Genomic DNA, 14,470 nt, shown 5'->3' on the forward strand with positions numbered 1-14,470 from the left:
TATTGATTGGACTTCTTTACGCAATACTGTGTACTGGTGTACACAGAGGCATTACGTGCCATAATGTGCACCTCTGCCTACCCCTTCGGGGATTAAAGGCATGACGATATGTGTGTGTGTTTTTTTACTTAGTTACATTAACTAACAATATATTTCTGTTTGTTCCAGCGCCCAAAACCCAAACTGTTTGACCAGAAATGTTACCCGCCGATTAAATCTCGATGTTCCTATTATTAAGTGACGTTTAAGCATAACTTAACTTATTATTAGCCCCTAAGTTACAATGTATACAACAAAGTAAGATAAGTACTTAATATATTTAAAAAAATATTATTTAATAAGTTTAAACACACATTCAGCCGTACTTGTTTAAAAAAAACAAAATAATAATCAATGCATAAGTGACTGCAACTTCAGTTTCATAAGTGAGACTTATTTTTATAAGTGAAACGGGATTTATTATTTATCATTCAAAAATAAAATAATTGAATAAATCGTGGTCGAGAGACTTACATACATAATTATATTCCAATTGACAGATTTAAAAAAAGAACAATATTTTAATTATATTTATTTTTATTTATGTCTGATTTTAATACGACTGGATTTTTAATAATAATTTAATGATTAATGTTTTAAGTTATTACCTACCTACTATTATTTTTGTGATTTTATTTTTTAAGAGATTTTATTTTGTAAATAAATTCAAACATTATGACATTACCTAATATAAGTTATATTGTACAGTTGGATAAATCAGCCATTTTTTATTAAATATTGTCCGTCTTATCATTAAATTAAATAATTTATGCAATCTCATAATAAATCTTGACATTTCTGTGTAAATTTTGCTTAAAACCAGTGTCTCAATGATTTCGCTGACTGTACTTAGAATAAATTGATGTTAATACATACGATCTCTGTGATTTTTGAAATAAATGTTTTATTATTACACTTACTATGTGTTTTGCTAACCTTCCCTACATAGTATAAAACAAAGTCGCTTTCTCTTCTCGACCCTTGGTATGCTTAAACCTTTAAAACTACGCAAAGGATTTTGATGCGGTTTTTTTAATAGATAGCCTTGGATGAAGCGGAAGGGAGTGTCAGACTCTTACTGACTAAAACCACCCCGTTCCTTCTCCTGCTTTGAGCTGGAGCCGCGATAACCTGGGGGTCTACTCCGGTTCTCGAATCCGAAGTTTCGTATACTTCGGCCGTAGGTTTATTGATTTACTAATAGAATTACTTGAAATAACGTTTTATTTTTAATTTCATATCATTCATATTAACTATCTACATTTCATTCATTCATTTGTGTTCACGGAAGTTCGCAATAAATACATAGAATTGTAGTTTGTAATCTGCGAAGTTTTTTCGTTCGTTCGTTGAATTAGAGTAGAGTTGTTACGTTTTTCGCAACTCCGGTTCGGGATTCTATATGTCTATATGTAGATAGTAGATACTATGAAGTAAGCTCACAATCGCCGTTCAAAGGACCGTCACATTAGAAAGGAGATGCGAATTGGTTCACTTACCTTCGCGACCTTTGCAAAATAAATGATCGGTTTAAGACCACGGTGTATTATATATTATAAGGCAATAATAGCGCGGCTATTACAGCGAGGATGACCATTATGGATTAAAGTGGTCTGAGATTAGGCTTTATAATATTAGACACTGTTGACGTTGACACAGTTGTTGGGTTTTCGTGGAATTATGTTTGAAGCGAATTCGATATTAAATCAATTATTATGTTATCGGCTTAGTCACGTATATGTTTGACGAATTTAATATTGTTTAGACACTTTTGTTTTTGTATTTTCTGTTTTTTTAACGTTAGCCTACTTTTTAAATATTTTTTTAGAGGTATAAGTCGTCCATTGACTTCTCCCGCTTTGGGTGAGGCGAAATGGAGTGTCAGACTCTTACTGGCTATAAACCACCGCATCCCTACTCTTGTTTTTTGAGCCGGAGCCCGGTAAACCCGATAGGTATTCCGCAGTTCCGAATCAGGAATCAGCCCTACTGGGCCCTATCTGTGGTGGAACGCGGCGCGCCGTAGGCACGAGAAATTGGGCCCCTGGTAATCTCAGTCAGCATTATCTCACACCGTTTTTTTATTCAGGGTTAACACTGTGGTTATATAAAACTTGACCTCCCTTACTCTCATCCCAGATACCATTTCACCCATTTCCATTTAAACATTTCCAATCTCTCTAAGAAAGACATAACAATCAGGAATATGACAAGTCGCGACTACCAGCAAGTGTGAGGTATTTAGCATGCGCGCGCGCATCGTGCAACGGAAGAAAGCCGCGCCCACGCCGCCAAGGTAACGTACTCAGTTATGATTGTGGAGTAACGAGAAGAATGGAGATGGCAGAATTAACATATTTTTAGACTATTACAATAATATTAAACAGACTGCACGGTTGGTGCAGTGGCTGGGCAACTGGCTGCCGCGCAACGGGTAGCGGGTTCGATTCCCGCACGGAGCAACTCTTTGTGTGATCCACAAATTGTTGTTTCGGGTCTGGGTGTCATGTGCATGTGAACTTGTATGTTTGTTAACGCACCCGCGACACAGGAGAAAATCCTAATGTGGGGCAACGTTTTTTCAAAATAAATAAATAAATCATATCAGCCACCAGACATCACCTGCGGAACATAAACCTCCCCCAATGACTTCCAGATAATTATAATAGGCCAGTTGGAAGCAACCGGTATCCCATAGTTTTTTTCAGTGACCTTTATCAGGTTATGTATATTTACAACTTATAGCTGGTTCCTGTTCTCTGTTTGCTTTTTTAAATGAGATAAGCCGGTAAACGAGCAGACGGCTTACCTGATGGTAAGCAATCACCGCCGCCTATGGACACCCAAAACACCAAAAACTTTTGGGGGTTAGGAATTTAAGGGTTGTTGTGGAATTGAGGTCGGAAAGATTGGAAAGGGGTAATTGGGCCTCTGGTGACCTCACTCATACAACGCAAGCGTTGTTTCACGTCGGTTTTCTGTGAAGCCGTGGTATCACTCCGGTCGAGCCGGGCTATTCGTGCCGGAGCATGGCTCTCCCACTCCAACTTGCTGTTGCTACTACTATAATTGTAACGGTAATAATTATGTGGATTGAACACTATAAATATATTAAACAAAGAAGCGGTTAACTGAATTGATTGATAGTCTACCCTAGTTCCCAAATTTCTTCCGTCAGAAAATGCCAGAAGGTATTTATAAACGCATTGCATGTCATTATGTGATCAAAAATTCTTTTAACCTTTTCAAAATGTAAAGCTAGCAATATTAAAATGTCTACACGACTAACGAGATAATCACATCATTATCAACTTTCCAATTTAGACACGCGAACAAAGCTTACCTAACTTTAATAGGAACTTAATATCAAGACGTTTTTTTTTACTTCCTAGGTATTTAATCATCCGGAGCTGCGGACTATCTAGCGGGTTTACCGGGGCTCCGGCTCGAAAAGCAGGAGTAGGAACGGGGTGGGTTTTAGTCAGTAAGAGTCTGACACTCCCTCTCGCCTCGTCCTGGCGAGAGAAGTCATTGGATGATTTTCCCCCTTAAAAAAAACGTATTTTTTATATTAATTGTCAATAGGCCCGTGACGGATCCCTGCTGAAGTATGAACCTCCTTTACAAGACATCGTGGCTGAGGACATCGAAGCAGGAGTAGAAGCGGGATAATCAGTAAGAGTCTGACACTCTCTCTCGCCTCACCCAAAGTGAAAGGAGTCAGATGATAATGTCTAATAAAAAAAGGACTTAGAAGGACCTTTGGGGGTTACCGGGTCTCCGGCACGAAGCAGGAGTAGGAGTAAAAGGGTGTTTCTTCAAAAACTTTAACTTTTATTTAACAAATCATTATTCTCCCGCGTTGTTAGGTATCATGATAGCTTATTGAGAGCCGTGTCACAGCTTTACATTTATTAAACAAATCATTGTTCATGTTGTTAAGCATCGTAGTAGCCTATTGAGAGCCGTGTCACAGCTTAATTATTGAAACCAAAACCAGGATAAAAATTGAATTTCAATCTGCAGAATTATTATCTTTTGATTGAAGATAATGACACCGTTAACTTTTTATGATTTTTTTTTTAAGAATCTCCCAGGTACAGGATGGATTTTCGTCAAAAAGAGCCAGAGTTATACCTAGTTACCCTAAATTCAAGCCCTAACTAAGACAATAGGCATAAATCACCAACAAATATTATGAGACGTCTCCATAGAAGTCACGTTCCCCAACCGCGCGGTCTGACCGGGTAACATTTGACAAAGGCTAAGTTTAACTGAACGATAACATAACTACACTTAACTGCATGTTTTAACCGACTGACGAATTGTGTGAGGTCATTGAAGGTAATTTGATAAAGTTATGTGGTTTGTGTATAGTGTGTGTTTGTGATGTATAGGGATGGGTAGGAGTGTGCAGCTTATAGAGTGAGTTTAATGAGTTACAGTAAAAATTATAATATAGAGTTTGTTTTTTATTGTTCTGTACTACATTACTGAACCTTTTTTGATGACGGTGGGAACATTACTGAACTTAGGATCATTTATACTCAGTAGCATAAAATTTATACTCTTATTAACAATTAGTTTGATATCATGACAAAATAAGAATTATTGATCGCTTTTTTGGTTTCGAAAATCAAATTAATGGTCACAGACTATTTTTTTTTTATCGTTGCCCTACACCTGGTTTTTCTCTTGTGTTGCGGGTGCGTTTACAAACATACAAGTTCACATACACATGACACCCAGACTCGAAACAACAAATTATGGCTCATACAAAGAGTTGTTCCTTGCCGAAATCGAATTTGTTACACGTTGCACGGCAGCCAGTTGCCCAGCCAACGTATCAACTGTGCAGATTTGATCAAGAGATCTCAGCTTCGACAACCGGGAGAGGCAATGTATTATGATATGGGCACGATTCCAGACTCCGTGCAACTACTGAGACTTTGCTTGACCCAGGAATCGAACCCGAGACCGCTTGTCCGGCAGTCGCACGTGCGAACACTCCACCAACGAGGCAGACTCTAAGTAATTTACCCCTTCGAAAAATGAGGTCGTGATGTATGTTAGATTCATAAATAAATTAGTTCCCACGTTGAGCCGAAGTTCAGCGATGAATATTTTAACTGTGACATTTACTCGCAGAACTACATCTGTTAACTGTTTAAATTGCTGACCATAATAAATATTACTAACTATCTTAAAGTTATTTTAGTTAAAACGGCAGGTTGATTACCACAGTTTCAATAAAATTATAAAATTTAATAAAGTGTGGGAGAGCCATGCTTCGGCACGAATGAGCCGGCTCGACTGGAGTGATATCACGGCCTCACAGAAAACCGACGTGAAACAACGCTTTCAATGTGTTTAGATGTGTCAGTGAGGTTACCTTAGGTCCAATTATCCCCTTCCCAATCTTACCAATCCCCGATTCCCCAACAACCCTTAAATTCCTAACCCCTTTCGGTGGAAATCGAACACGTTCCACGGCAGCCAGTTGCCCAGCCACCGCGCCAACTGTGCAGTCGAAAATTGATATTTTTTTAGGGAACAGCGAGTAAAGTTCCCTAAGAAAAGGAGGATCCTCCGTCCAGGCGAGGTGTTCAGCCTGGCGGGCTTTCTGCCCAACTGTTGTTCGTTGGGATTTTCTATCCGTGTTAATTCGCATGTAAACTTCAAATGTGCGATGCAGGATATTTATGACGTCATCCGTTGATATGCTCGTCGATAGTCTATGTGCGACTTCTGTCATCTGTCACTTGTCAGGTGTCGCCACATTTTGTCTGACAGGATAGACCTCAAGACCTTTGTTTACCATAGCACTTAACCTAAATTACATTCTTTTATCACTTACGCAATCTTTTAATATGTATCTACATAATAATAAATAGATCTGTCAGTCTGTCTGTCGGTAGCGTTACATTAGAATGTACAGATGTCAATCATTGCTATACATATATACAAATTGTATGTGAAGACTTAATTGTTTGTTTGATGGCTTCAATCTACTGAACTGACAATCAGAATTGCATCATTCGTTTTTGTTCTTGATATCTTAATCCTCTCAGTCTTCATTTGAGAGTATCATCAGAGACACTCTCAAAATATTCAGTTGCAAAGTGCTAGTTAGATTTAGATTTATATTTCAGCCATGATCGTCCCACTGCAGGGCAAAGGCCTCCCTACCTTCCTTCCACTCCTCTCTGTTTATTGCTTTTTGCTTTAGAGCGCTAGTATGTCATTTTTTTTGAGTGGTAAAGTCATCCAGTTACTTCTCTCGCCTTGGGCAGACTCAGTGTCAGACTCTTACTGACTAAAAACCACCCCGTTCCTACTCTTGCTTTTCTAGCCGGAGCCCCGGTAAACCCGCTAGGTAGTCCGCAGCTCCGGTGTACCTTGAAGTTAAAGATGCGTAATATTATTTTACTCACTAGGCTAAATAAATACCGCGGGCTAAATGGCTTGAACAGCTAATGAGCGTAGGCGCACATCTAAACAACAATAGGCGGTAACATGAGTTATTATTGCTTTCCACCTACAAGGAATTCATGACGAATTTCGTTGATTTCTCTGAAGTAACTCCTGACTTTGTAGGAATATTGCGGTAAGGAAGGTTAAGTCACTCCCTGCTTCTACCTCAAAAATGAGGTTTAATTTTGTGGTCCTTTAAAAATCGTTTTAACTAGTAGTTTTTTTTTTACGATGCTATTTTTGACGCTCACGGCTTCGCTCGCTTGGGTTGCGGATTTAAGTTATGTTTTTTTTGACGTTGCCCCACACTAGGACTCTGTCCTGTGTCGTGGGTGCGTTTACAAACATACAAGTTCACATACACATGATACCCAGACCCGAAACAACCATTTGTGGACCACACAAACATTTACTTATACTTTATTGTACACAAAGAAACTTATTAACAGCTGTTTTTAGACCATTTCTGAATAAATATTTCTCTTTATATTTAATTAATTGATTTCACACTCAATTAATTACGGTTTTTATTGGTATCGGTAAATAAGAGTATTATCAATATATGTTCAGTAGTTTCAGAACATACTCAACACAAACATACAAACAATAAAATCTTTCCTCTTTAAACAATATATAGATAAGTACAAGTTATTATGACTCGACAAGCAGTAGGCTGCTGTATACATATTTTTCATCACCCACATCCTCTTGGTACAAGGTTCGAATCATGTTTCTGCCACTTCAATTGACGTCTATAAATAAAATACTGCAATCTGCAAAGTAAATAATTGAAGTAATCACTTTGTTATTTTATTAAATTAAATAAGTATTACCAATAGGTAATTCTTATTCTACTATTGTATTGCCTGAAGCGACAGGTAAATGTAGCACACACGGCTTTTTTTAAGGAGGGAAATCATCTAATATCACCTCACATGGCGAGAGGGAGTGTCAGACTCTTACTGACTTAAAACCACCCCGTTCCTACTCCTACTTCGAGCTGGAGCCCCGGTAACCCGTTAAGTTGTCTGCAGCTCCGGTTCGTGCCATTTCTTGACTTAGCAGATGCTTTAGGCCTCCGAATATAATACACTAGTTTCTACCAGCGGCTTCACTTGCGTTTCCGTAAGATAAAAAGTATCCTATCACCCAAATCAGTTCATACCCTGTCAATATATGTATATCGAATTTCATTAAAATCCGTTCAGTAGTTTCAGTGTGATTGGCCATAGGGTGACAATAGGCTCAACCCCCTATTAAATGGGACTTACAACATAAAATGTGAAAAGTGGATATACATTGTACAGTGGCATTACGTGCCGTAATGTGCACCTCTGCCTACTCCTTCGGGAATAAAAGGCGTGACGATATATATAATATGATGATGTGAAGCTTTATAGTAGAGGAAAATTTTATTAATTAACTATACTATGTTTAATTAAAGTAAGGTATGTACCTACCTCAAGTAAATAAAGATATGAGTTTATAATACAAGGTAAATAAGTTACAACTTACAACACAATTCTACCAAGAATATTAAGGAAAACAATAAACTATTAATTTTTCCGTGATTTATTTCAATCTAAATTAAATTAGGTACTTGGTGAATTTATTTGGTATATAGGTATATAATATGACACATGGAATGACGAGGATTCCTGACACGACTGCTGACAAATATGGTTAACTTAACTTTGTTTCAAAAGTTGTGGTGCAAAGTAATTTTATTTATTTTTTGCCAGTTGCGAGCAGATGAATCACCTGTTGGGAACCAATCGTCGCCGCCCAAGGACATTTGAAACGATATAGGCGTTACAAGTGCGTTGCCGGCCTTTTGGGGGTTAGGAATTTAAGTGTTGTTGGGGTATCGGGGATTGGGAAGATTAGGAAGGGGGTAATTGGGCTTTCAGTAACCTCACTCACATATCGCAACACAAGCGTTATTTCACGTCTTCTATGAAGCCGTAGTATCTTTCACTCCGGTCGAGTCTGTCCTTCTGTGCCAAAGCATGGCTCTCTCACGGGCCACGTGAATTGACGTGAAGATGGCTCTTCCACGTGAAAATTGGGCTTTCATTACACCTAGACATTAACATACATATGGATCCAATTACAAAGGTATTACGATATTTAACCGGCTCGCCTCCTATTACAAAGGAAGTTCATATCAAATGGAAAATGGAAAATGTTAACTGGATTTGTAGCAACTGCCGCTTAGCCGCATAGCATGCCGTAAGGCAAAATGTATCGGGATTCTATATAAGTTACATAACATCATATCTGTAACCTACATTTTTGGCAAATAAATAATTTCTTTCTTCCTTTCTTTCTTTATCATAACTGCTGAAAACTGGGTATCGAAAATAGACATTGTCTAACGATCTCATCCATTTCCCTCTCGAGAAATAAAAGGTATGATAGTATCACAACTAAGTATTACAACACAATCAAACGCATCTTCAATACATAACTAAACTAAATCATTTTGTTCGTTGTTATTATTATTTATGAGTTCAGTAATACAGGCGACGCCATTTTGAATGATGACGTCATCAGATGATCGTGATAGGGCAAACCTTCGTGATGATTTGCTAAATTCAGATCAGCACAGCAATGAGATGTTGTATAGGACGTTCGCTCTATTGTGGCGCGGTCCAAATTTATTATTATAGGTACTTAGTCGTGATTTTTTGAAAGGAATTTTAATGTATTGTTTCGTAATCTAATGTTAGACTTTTAGTTTGGGAAGGTTATTTAGGAATATGCTGTGAGATCTACCTGGTCGGATCTGGGGCCTTAGTATGAGTGTTGCTTTACGTTTAACGAAACTGTGATTAGCCGGTTACAATTAACCAAGCAACCAGAGCCTCTGTCTAATTTCATAGATGGACTCATTATAATCATCATCATCATCAACAGCCTATAATTGATGATGGTAATTATGTAATCGGCTTACTCACGTAACTGTTTGACGAGGAGCTCGACTAGTTTCAAGCCATGCTAGAGGCCTTTAGCATGGAACTAGTCGAGTTCGATAACATAATAATTAATTTAGTATGTCTCACGAAAGTGACGATGAATGATTGTTAATGTTTTCCACTAGTGTCGTGGTTGCCCGGAGGTTTAAGACGCCCGTTTCTCATGCATGAGAGTGCGGGTTCGAAACCTACCTACTAAAACAGCAATTACCAATGTGACATTTTACGAGTTATACATACTTTCTAAGATTACTTAGACGCTGCTGACAAACGGCGAAGGAAAATATCGTGAAGAAACCTGGGCTTATAATTTCAGCCATCTAATAGGCTGTAGATAAGATGTGTGATGAGTTTTTACACAATTTACGAAGTTTTATTAATATCACTTTTTTTGGACAAGCCCGCCACAACCTCCCACACCGCTGCAACTCCTGTAAGCCAGGATCTGCAGCAGATACAACCATGAAAACACCGGAACCCGGTCCCAGGAAAATGAATGGATCCCGCAACGAAAAAAATCAAGATTTTATTAAGATTTTATTAGAGGAGAAAAAAAGAATATCACTTAATATCACTTGAGTACTTTCCTTCATATTCAAAGTTTGTATGAAAACCCGCTTGACATAAAAACTCTTTTCCGCCAAAACTATGCACCCTTTATTACCGCACGGCCTATCAAAAGGAATGAATATTTTTGACGCAAGATGAAACATGGCCGACTGGATTGCATGTGGCGATGCGTGACACGGGTATTTGAGACATCCATTGCTGTAACGAACGATACACGAAGAATGGAGAGATGATTTGTAGGAATTAAGATGTTTAATACTTGATGAAGCACAGACTCGCAGACCTTTAAGTCATTATTTGATGAAGCACAGACATGCAGAAATTTAAAGCTATGTCAGTCTTTTTTAGAATTTATAAAGTCAAAAGAATTGGGTTGGAGTGGTTTTCAAGTTAAGAGCTTAAGAGTGCTTACCACAAGAGATGTGGTATGTTAGGTAGGTAAATAAATTACTGTGGATGCGTTTGGCTTCTACCAATCATATTGATTGGTACACATAGCTTTAGCACTGGTAGAAATGGACTCAGCTAAGTTATGTTTTTAATGGATGTGTGCATGGATGCGTGCTATGGATGCGTACTATGGATGCGTGCTATGAATGAGTTGCTTTCCTACTATCGATACATTTATGGATTAAACAACAAGTTGTTCCGTGTGGGGATCCAAACCCGCTACACATTGCGCTACAGTCGGTTGCCCAGCCACCGCACCAACCGTGCAGCGCAGCAGTTGTTTTCATGAATAAGGTTAAGCCTTGTATCAAAAACGGCACAGCATAAATGTTTTGAGGCATCCTAATATCATACAGGTTGATGTCTTCAAGATTAATAGTTTTAGTATAAAACTAGCTTCTGTCCGCAACATTTAGGGGATGAAAAATAGATGTTGGCCGATTCTCATAGATACCGGATAAGCACAAAAAAATTCATCAAAATCGGTCAAGCCGTTTCGGAGGAGTATGGCAACGAAAACTGTGACACAAGAATTTTATATATTAGATAAAGCCTATACCATAACAAAATAACTAATGTTTCTCCGCAAAGCAATCCAGTGCATCATTAATCTACGCCGTAACATTATGTATAAGGCATTTTAATTAGGCATTACCCTATCCATAACAGAATGGAACCACTCTTTATTAGTACATATTTTATACTAGCTTTAAGACACGGCTTTGCTTATTAGAAATATTAATGAAGACAGACACACACATAACGTCACGCCTTTCATCCCAAAAGCGTTAGGCAGAGGTGCATTACGGCACGTAATGCCGCTATACATACACTGTATTACACCAAAAATTATGTTATAAATCCAATGTAATTGGGGATGAACCTATTGTCATATACTGAGCACATTTCCACCCTTCGTGCTACAGTAAATTTACGAAAATCCGAAAAAAGCCCAGCAATAATTTGCCCTATCCGAGAGTCGAACCCGAGACCCCTTGTCCGGCAGTCACATTTGCGACCACTCGACCAACGAGGCAGCATTTTAATGGAGATTCAGTAGATATATCTCCAGTCGTTCCTATATTATATGAATATCGGGATAACATGTACACTATGTTTCACAAAAGTAAACTTTCCAATGGTAAAAATATTAAGAGTCGGTCCAGTAGTTCCGAAGCTTATTGAACACAAACATACATACCAACACACATCTTTTCATGTGTCTTTACTCTGTATTATATGAGTATAGGTTACTATTAATCATATCAATATACTGACGTTCTAAGCATTATAATTATATTAAATAATTAAAATTACTTATTACTTGTAAAGGCAATACATCCGTCATGACTCGCATAATTCATAATACATACAAAATGTCATTTCTCATGATATCATGTTGACATGTGATATTATTGACGTGAAAATGTCAATATACATAACATAACTATTATCTCTGTCATTGCTTAAGGAAGTCGAACATTTTTTTATGGTATAATCCGGTAAACGAGTAGACGCATCACCTGATGGTAAGCAATCGCCGCCGCCCATGGACGCCTGAAACACCAGAGGCGTTACAAGTGCGTTGCTTGCCTTTTGGGGTTAGGAATTTAAACGATGTTGAGGAAGATTGGGAAGGGGTAATTGGTAAGCGTTGTTGGGGAATCGGGGATTGGGAAGGGCAGTAATTGGGCCTCCAGTAATCTCACTCATACAACGAAACACAGCTCAAGCGTTGTTTCACGTCAGTTTTCTGTAAGTCTGTGGTATTACTCCGGTGGAGCCGGCCCATTAGTGCCGAAGCATGCAAGCATAAAGACCTGACGGGTTGCCAGAGTTCCGGCTCGAAGAGCAGGAGTAGGAACGGGGTGGTTTTTAAGGGTCTCAGCACACATATGGGATCGGACTCTTTCTCTACTCACCCAAAAATATATTAATAGCCTATTGGCATTGCCATATGAAAAGAAGATGAGCACCTATTATGTACCTACGCATTTAAAATACCTATATATACATATACATTGTATATACTTGTATGTTTGTTCATATAACAAAAAAGTACACATATCCATGACCCCTTGCCTAAAATATAGAAAATAATTTGTTCTTCGACCTCAAGTGAGCCAAATTACACGTTACACTGTATCGTTAGTTAATTGCGCTCCGTTCAAGGTTCGATTCTTGTGTGATGTTATGTAATCGTAATCGTATAACATGTTTTAGGTAAAGTTACATCTTGTAATTGGTGTGTTTTTATTTTCTTTTGAAGATTTTGTGCTTTTTTTATTTCATAGATTGAGCTCATGTTAAGCAACGCTTTCTGCGATGCGGGTTGAGATCCCTGTTCCGAGTTCAGGTGTATCTGAGAGCGTGTAATCAGGTAAGAGATCTAACGCCGCCCTCACCCGCAACACCAGCGGAAATAGGTACGTTAATAGCCTTTTAAAAAGGCATTGCTCTTTTCTTGAAGGTTTGAAGGTCGTATCGGTTCGGAAAAACCACTGATGAGGTCACCACAGTTTTGCTGCTACGCATTTAAAATACCTATATATACATACATAGACATTATATATACTTGTATGTTTGTTCATATTAACAAAAAAGTACACATATCCATGACCCCAAACACTAAAATATAGAAAATAATTTGTTCTCTCGACCTCAAGTGAGCCAAATTACACGTTACACTGTATCCAGTTAATTGCGCTCCGTTCAAGGTTCGATTCTTGTGTGATGTTATGTAATCGTAATCGTATACACATGTTTTAGAATTTCGAAATTAAAAACGTTTTTTTTTTACTTACCCAACTCAAATATCGAATCTACAACCGCAAGCAACACTTTTACAATCATTAATTAAGTTCTCACAATGACAAATCATTCTCAATTAGAATCACAAACATATTAACATCGCTTTACACGATGCGGGTTCAGGATTTTCAACCTTTTCTCGGTAAATTAAGTCGAAAGTCCATTGTATCAGAGAGCGTGTCACCTGATGGTAAGCAATCAGAACGCAAATTAATACCTTTATACACTTTCACAAACGATTTAGGTGCGACTTTGAAAATTAAGTCGAAATTCTTTTAGAAAAAGGACAAACGCACTTTTTAGAATAACACAAATTAATACCGTATCAGCTTTCTCAGAAATTTCACCTTGTACCAATTAAGTCGAAAGTCTTTTAAAATAGTTTATAGCACTTTAATGTACAGCATGTATCTTTTTCCTAATAACCCGTAAATGTTATAAAACCGAAAATGTTTTCTAACGAAACCTTGTCGTGCCGCTATTGTTATAAATAGTTTGCAGAAACAATGTGATCCTTTCTCCGTCTACCTTGACATCGTTCCGAAGATTTTTTTAGACATCCAGATGTTAGTTGTAATGCATGGAGTATCATTCAATTTACTGCCTCGTTGGCCGAGTGGTTGCAAGTGCGACTGCCAGGCAAGGAGTCTCGGGCAAAGTATTACTGGGATAGTTTCGGTTTTTCGAAAATTTCTCAGTGGTAGCACGGAGTCTGGAAATGTGCCCGGTATATGGCAATAGGCTCACTACATATTACAGGAGGCAAAACTATAACTTAACACAATAGCTACTATAAACTCTAGAATTTCGAAATTAAAAACGTTTTTTTACTTACCCAACTCAGATATCGAATCTACAACCTCAAGCAACACTTCTACACAATACAATCATTAATTAAGTTCTCACGAAGACAAATCACTCTCAATTAGAATCACAAATAAATTAACATCCTTTATACATTAGGTATAGGTAGGTACTTTCTCAGAAGATTTTCAACCATTTCACCTTGGAAATTAAGTCGAAATTCCTTTAATAAATTACAAATCACTCTTAATTAGAAATTAATACCTTTATACAGCTTTCTCAGAAGATTTTCTACCTTTTCACTTTGGAAATTAAGTCGAAAATCCTTTAAAAAATGACAAATC

At 37.8% G+C, this 14,470-nt stretch overlaps 1 protein-coding gene and 1 long non-coding RNA gene across 4 annotated transcripts in view; one reads left to right on the top strand and one right to left on the bottom strand.

The window, feature by feature from the left end:
- LOC118276748 (neural/ectodermal development factor IMP-L2) overlaps window positions 1–958 on the top strand; it is a 33,539-nt gene extending 32,581 nt beyond the window's left edge. For all 3 annotated transcript variants that reach the window (XM_050699967.1, XM_050699968.1, XM_050699966.1), the window contains exon 7: window positions 169–958. The gene's annotated coding sequence lies outside the window, so the exon portion shown is untranslated. The remainder of the gene's footprint in view (window positions 1–168) is intronic.
- Window positions 1–14,470, bottom strand: part of LOC126911656 (uncharacterized) — a 229,375-nt gene that overhangs the window by 122,130 nt on the left and 92,775 nt on the right. The gene's annotated exons all lie outside the window — the stretch shown is intronic.

The sequence above is a fragment of the Spodoptera frugiperda genome, chromosome 17, assembly GCF_023101765.2.
Source record: "Spodoptera frugiperda isolate SF20-4 chromosome 17, AGI-APGP_CSIRO_Sfru_2.0, whole genome shotgun sequence".
Taxonomy (NCBI): Eukaryota; Metazoa; Arthropoda; class Insecta; order Lepidoptera; family Noctuidae; genus Spodoptera; species Spodoptera frugiperda.